This window comes from Myotis davidii, unplaced genomic scaffold (genome assembly GCF_000327345.1).
Source record: "Myotis davidii unplaced genomic scaffold, ASM32734v1 scaffold449, whole genome shotgun sequence".
Lineage (NCBI taxonomy): Eukaryota > Metazoa > Chordata > Mammalia > Chiroptera > Vespertilionidae > Myotis > Myotis davidii.
Genome location: NW_006383007.1, coordinates 1,163,908 through 1,170,221, shown reverse-complemented (window position 1 = coordinate 1,170,221; position 6,314 = coordinate 1,163,908). Strand labels below are relative to the sequence as shown.

Here is a 6,314-nt window from a genome sequence, read left to right as displayed (position 1 = left end):
GCATTACATAATATACTGCATAACCTTCTAGCACTGGTCGATGAGCAAAACTGAGTTATTTTTCATTAATCAGGAAGTGCTTCCTTAATCAATATTCTCCAAACCCTTTGACACATAGTAACGATTAACTCCAGAGGTGCGCCCATCTCTCTCCATCAAAGACCACTGATATGAATAACAGGCAACCCTTTTTTCCTTGCCCCCGTTGCTGAACCTGTGAATGTGCGCAAGTGGCAATTCCGGGGATGAGCAAGCACATGCCCATGATAGTGAGCCCGGGGAGAATCTCGAACCACATCGCGGCAAGGTTACCAAAGCCAGAAAAATACCTCCAGCTCCCGAAAAGTGACTGACTTCGATCCTGTCCCACTCTCATCAGTTTATTTTGATGATTACTTAGATTCCACAGTGTAACCCTTGCCAGCTTACCCAGTCAGTTCTCTGTCTTCTGAGGCTTGTTGTCTGGTCACACTCACTTCTGATTCCTGACTTTCAATAACCCACAAAGGCATCCCAGGTGAATTCAGCCTTGTGTCTCCCTGGACACCCACTCATCTCACATTCATTACTATGTGCCCCATAAGCAGTACGCTCCACATGGATTATCTCATTTAAACTTCATAACAACCCTGTGAGTCAAGTACTGTTAATCAGTGTTCAGGTTATTAAGAAAACACATAGAAAATAAGAGGTGAAGTCAGGATTTGAACCCAAGCAGTCTCTTAACTGCTATTCTCCACCTCCTCCCAACTCTTGCTCAGAAGGAGAAATGAATATGAGTCATTTGGGTAGGAGATAGGTTTCCTAACCATATTGAGTTGTTACCGGTCTGGGGGAGGGTATAGGTCTAGCTCAGTGGTTCTCAACCTTCCTAATGCCGCAACCTTTGAATACAGTTCCTCATGTTGTGGTGACCCCCAACCATAAAATTATTTTCGTTGCTACTTCATAACTGTAATTTTGCTACTGTTATGAATCGTAATGTAAACATCTGATATGCAGGATGTATTTTCATTGTTACAAATTGAACATAATTAAAGCATAGTGATTAATTACAAAAACAATATGTAATTATATATGTGTTTTCTGATGGTCTTAGGCGACCCCTGTGAAAGGGTCATTCAACCCCCAAAGGGGTCACGACCCACAGGTTGAGAACCGCTGGTCTAGCTGCATAGAATGATTCTGTCTTCCAATAGTCTTTTAATTCTCTTAGTGGTAAGAGGCTTTATTCATTTTCTTTGTATTCAAAATTGGCTTTTTACTTTTTATCCACACAATAGGCCACTGATAACCCAGACTGTATTCCTTGCGGGCTATCATGTCCCTTATCACTTGTTTACAACAAGGGCTCTGGTTTGGCCTTGGCTTTTAGGTGAAGTCATCTTAGAAAAAATACAAGAGCCACAAAAATAGAGTTTTAAAAAAAATGACAAATATTGCAAGCATTCATTTTATACTCCCACAATCTTTATTTTCCAATTTCTCTTAGTTGAAAATGAGAACTGTAAGAGATCTTAGAAAATAGTGGACTTTTAGAAATACTCACAATTACTTATAAACAAAATACTCACTACTACATCCTTACTCCACACAAAGCAGATAATATTAAAGAGACTTGGAAAGAGCTTTATATCTGTAGTTCACTACAAAAACTTAAGCACACTCAAATAAACAAAAAACATGAATAACAAATACTTTTTTTTCAAATCAAAAGGATAAAAGACTAACGTAAGAATTCAATAAAGAGCTTAGTGGCTTTTAATAGGTGGTATTTTCTAAGTAAATTTCTCAGTCTAAACAGTGATATTACAAGGCAAAAGAAAGTTCCTCTGAGGAGCTATCTTGCTTCCTAGAGAAAATTAAGGCAAGATGATTTCTACTCAGGGTTGCCAAGGTGCAAGGCAGAAATATTGTTATGTAAGGGAATGGCCTTCTCACTTGATGAGAATAACAAGAAACACAGTAAAAGTCTTAGCTTGGTAGGAAATGAAATATCTAGGTCCTGAAATATTGCTGTGAGTTCTGAGTGACAGAAACAGGAAGGAAGTGTGAGCAATGCCCTAGTCTGTATTGCACTTGGTCTGTTAGAAAACCACGTGGTGGGGCATGTGACAAACTCTGTCCCTGCTCTTGCCTTAACGTGCTCCTCGTGAAATCTTAAACCACATTGGGTTTTGGTCAAATGAGTCAGATGTCTGATCCTGACAGAAGAGTCTGATGGCAGGGGTCTGGTCTATTTTGTCCACAGCCATGTTGTGAGCATAGTACAGTGATGGCGAACCTATGACATGCGTGTCAGAGGTGACACGCAAACTCATTTTTTGGTTGATTTTTCTTTGTTAAATGGCATTTAAATATATAAAATAAATATCAAAAATATATGTCTTTGTTTTACTATGGTTGCAAATATCAAAACATTTCTATATGTGACACAGCACCAGAGTTAAGTTAGGGTTTTTCAAAATGCTGACACACCGAGCTCAAAAGGTTCGCCATCACTGGCATAGTAGGTATTCAGTGAGTGAATGAATGAATTTGCACACCTCAGGGTCCAATCATCTGAGAGCAGACTGAGAAATATTTTTTGGCTTTCTTGCTCTTCACCTAAACAATGGTGATGAAAAATGAAAGAAAAAGACATGTAGTAGAAAAGGTCATCTGTCATTTGCCACAGTAACTGAGTTATTTTGTTCAGATTCAGTTTGTATTTGTGGCATCTTTGCAGAGAAGATGCCAGAATATTACAGCTAAATAATCATGTTTTTGTGTATGTGTGTGCGTGTGCGTGTGATTGTTCTATAGATGTAGGTATATCAGATTCTATAGGTATAGCCATGGCTATGGTTGACTTTAGTTAATGTTCCATCAACCCTTCTGAAATGAAAGACTTTCCTAATTCTACTGATTTAGCAGTAATTATTTAGAATTATAGGAAGCAAACTTGACTCATAAACAAAATAGCCCATCCCCACTAATAATATAGCTTAGTGATAATAAGAGGAAAGTAATCTGGGAAGGTCACTCCTCCACTCCAGAAATCTCATGACATCTAAATTGGGAGATGGTGGCCATGTAAACAAATTCAAATTACCTTCCAGCAAAAACCTCAAACTACTTGCTTGAGATGGTTTCGGGTAGAGGACCTGAATCCAGATCAAAATCAAAAGCCACAAAAAAACTGAAATAGCTGAAACAGAGACATAGTCATTACAGGAAGCTTAGGAAGGTTCAAAGAAAGCTTAAAAAAGAAAAAGAAAGAAGAGGAAATACTATAAAGCAAGAGAAGCTGGTGGTATTGCTCATCCCTCCTGGAAATGTTGATGACATCCACTGAAGAGGAAGGGGAAGGAGGTAGAGGGCAAAACAAGCAGGCTAGACAGGGACAAAACAGGAAACAGGAGTGCTGATGAAACTGAACTGTAAATCGGGAAGAGAGCAAAGACTCCAGCCACAGACGGGTAAAGACACTGGAAGAGGACAAAATGAAAGTAGTGAGGGACTCAGAGAGGACTATGGACTAAATAGCGCATTTACAAATAGATAATGAAGTCTCAATTTTCCTACTGAAATGACCTGGAAACAGGCTGAGACCTATTACAGTTATTCCCGGGATGTTCTATTATACTAGATTTGCATCAAATATTGCTTAAAATAAATGGACCTTCAAATGTAGGGAATTCTGTTTTTGTTGTTATATAGAGATATCTATATCTCCATAGTAATAGGTGAGTAGATTGCGAACAATATGAGTAATATTATCTCATTCTCACAAGTCTTAGGAAGTATGTAGTTTACCATCCTTAGTTCCTAGATGCATTCGCTGAAGTTGTATCATTTGTTAGGGGTCAAGTGGCCAGTGCAGGATAGCCTCAAGACATGAATTTCTTACTCTCGACTTCACAATCTATATTCTAGCTGCCATTTCATCTTGCTTCCCAAGTATAGAGCCATTTGATCAATACATGACATTCTACTGAACATAATGAGCCACCTCTGGTTCATTTCCCTTTATATTTGATCTATTTTTCAGAATTGCTGTTATTTTCCTCTGCCAACCTTTCCAGGGAGAAGCAATAAAATGCCCAGAATTAAGGAGCAACCCAAAGAAGAAAAAAGGAGTCTAGAAATAAGGTCTAGAATGGTAGAGTGCTGAAGCCTATTAGGATAGTATAGATTGTTGAGTTCAGTTCCCTTATTAGAGTGACTAACCTACTGACCCCCAATTAACCACCTTACTAAAGTAACAAAATTTTTTGACTGAATGGAGAATGATCAGTAGCTATGTTACTTATATTTATTTGAAATACTTTGGGGGAATTATTGTATTAATAATCTAATGTAGCCATTATTATTATTTATAAAATAGCAACAATTTGGTATGGGGAAGTGATTTGTCCAAGGTTACATAACATAGTAGATTTTAAAAAATATATATTTTATTGCCCTAACCGGTTTGGCTCAGTGGATAGAGCGTCGGCCTGTGGACTCAAGGGTCCCAGGTTCGATTCCGGTCAAGGGCATGTACCTGGGTTGCAGGCATATCCCCAGTAGGGGGTGTGCAGGAGGCAGCTGATCGATTTTATTGATTTTTTACAGAGAGGAAGGAGAGGGATAGAGAGTTAGAAACAGCGATGAGAGAGAAACATCAATCAGCTGCTTCCCGCCCACCTCCTACTGGGGATGTGCCCGCAACCAAGGTACATGCCCTTGACCGGAATCAAACCTGGGACCTTTCAGTCTACAGGCTGACGCTCTATCCACTGAGCCAAACCAGTTAGGGCATAGTAGATTTTTTTTTCAAATTTCTCCAAACCTTATTTCATCCAGGAATTATACTATTGCCAGCAAGACCCAAATTCAATTGAATTTAAGCTTATGTCACATAGCAATGGTTGTTGTTTTGTTGTTAATCCTCACCTGAGGATATTTTTTCATTGAGTTTTGGAGAGAGTGGAAGGAAGGAGGAGAGACACAGAGAGAGAAACATTGATGTGAGAGAGACACATCAATTGGTTGCCTCGTGCATGTGCCCTGACCAGGCCCAGGGATTGAGCCTGCGACTGAGGTATGGGCCCTTGACCAGAGTTGAACCCAGGACTCTGCAATCCATGGGCCAATGCTCTTTCCATTGAGCCAAACCGGCTAGGGCAGCAATGGTTGTTTTTAAAGAAATAAAAGTTTTCTTCAGAATCCAGAGTTGATGTTGTTCATTGGCTGCCATCCTGGTATGCAGCAGGCAGAGGATACTTCCTCTAACCACCAGGACAGTTTTGGATGCTCCATTGCTCTTTCATAATCCAGTTGGTTTGCCATGCTCCTTGGGTTAGGAAATAAGCCCCTCGAGCACTATTGCACAACTTTATTTAAGGTCTTAAGAAGGCAAATTCTAAATGAACAGAGAGGTCCACAAATATTCATACAAATAAGGCCAACACGTAATACCAAAGGGATTCCATTGAGAGAACAATTGTGTTGTTAGGAATTTGAGGACAGATGTAGAAAGTTGCTGTGGCCACAATGTGAGGACATTCTTCGGTGTTGAAAAACATTCAGGGATGCCTTATTTTATGCTGATGTTCAAGTTCACATGCTTTTTAGTAAATGTTTCTGGACAAAGTTTGTTGGAGGAATGAGAAGCTGGCAGCTTAGGTCAGATAGTCTGTGTTCCTAGATTAGACTCGTAAGATTTTCTTCGATTTGGGTTAATGGTGCTTAAAGATATTTGTGTGATGAAACACCTGAAAACCATGTTGCATTTTATAGAATAAAATGAAATACAAACACTTAAGTTATTATTATTATTTGTTGTTGTTAATCCTCACCAGAGGGTTTTTTTCCATTGACTATTTTTAGAGAGAGTGGAAGAGAGGGGGAAAGACAGAGAGAAACATCGATGTGAGAGAAATACATTGATTGGTTGCCTCCTGCACATGCCCTGACCAGGGCCCGGGCCAGGTAAGGAGCCTGCAACAGAGGTACATGCCCTCGATCAGAATCGAACCCAGGACCCTTCAGCCCACAGGTGGCACTCTATCCACTGAGCCAAACTGGCTAGAGCTAAATTATTTTTAAAAAACCCCATAACTGTATAATTTTGTATTGAATCAGATACTAGCTTAAGAGGACGGTAATATTATTAAAACCAAAGGATTATGAAACATTATGGAGAAAAACTTAAAATCGAGGTATTTTATCTATTGACTTATTTTAAAAAAAATATTTAGCATGGAAAAGACTGCTCATTGCCTATCCATTCTCCCCTTTCTCTTTGAAAGAACCTCAATTTTCAGCTAGGTGCAGAGTCTCTCAAG

At 39.3% G+C, this 6,314-nt stretch overlaps 1 pseudogene; it reads right to left on the bottom strand.

Moving 5' to 3' along the window:
• Positions 1-64: 64 nt before the first annotated feature.
• LOC102768511 lies at positions 65-343 on the bottom strand (annotated as a pseudogene).
• Positions 344-6,314: the final 5,971 nt, after the last annotated feature.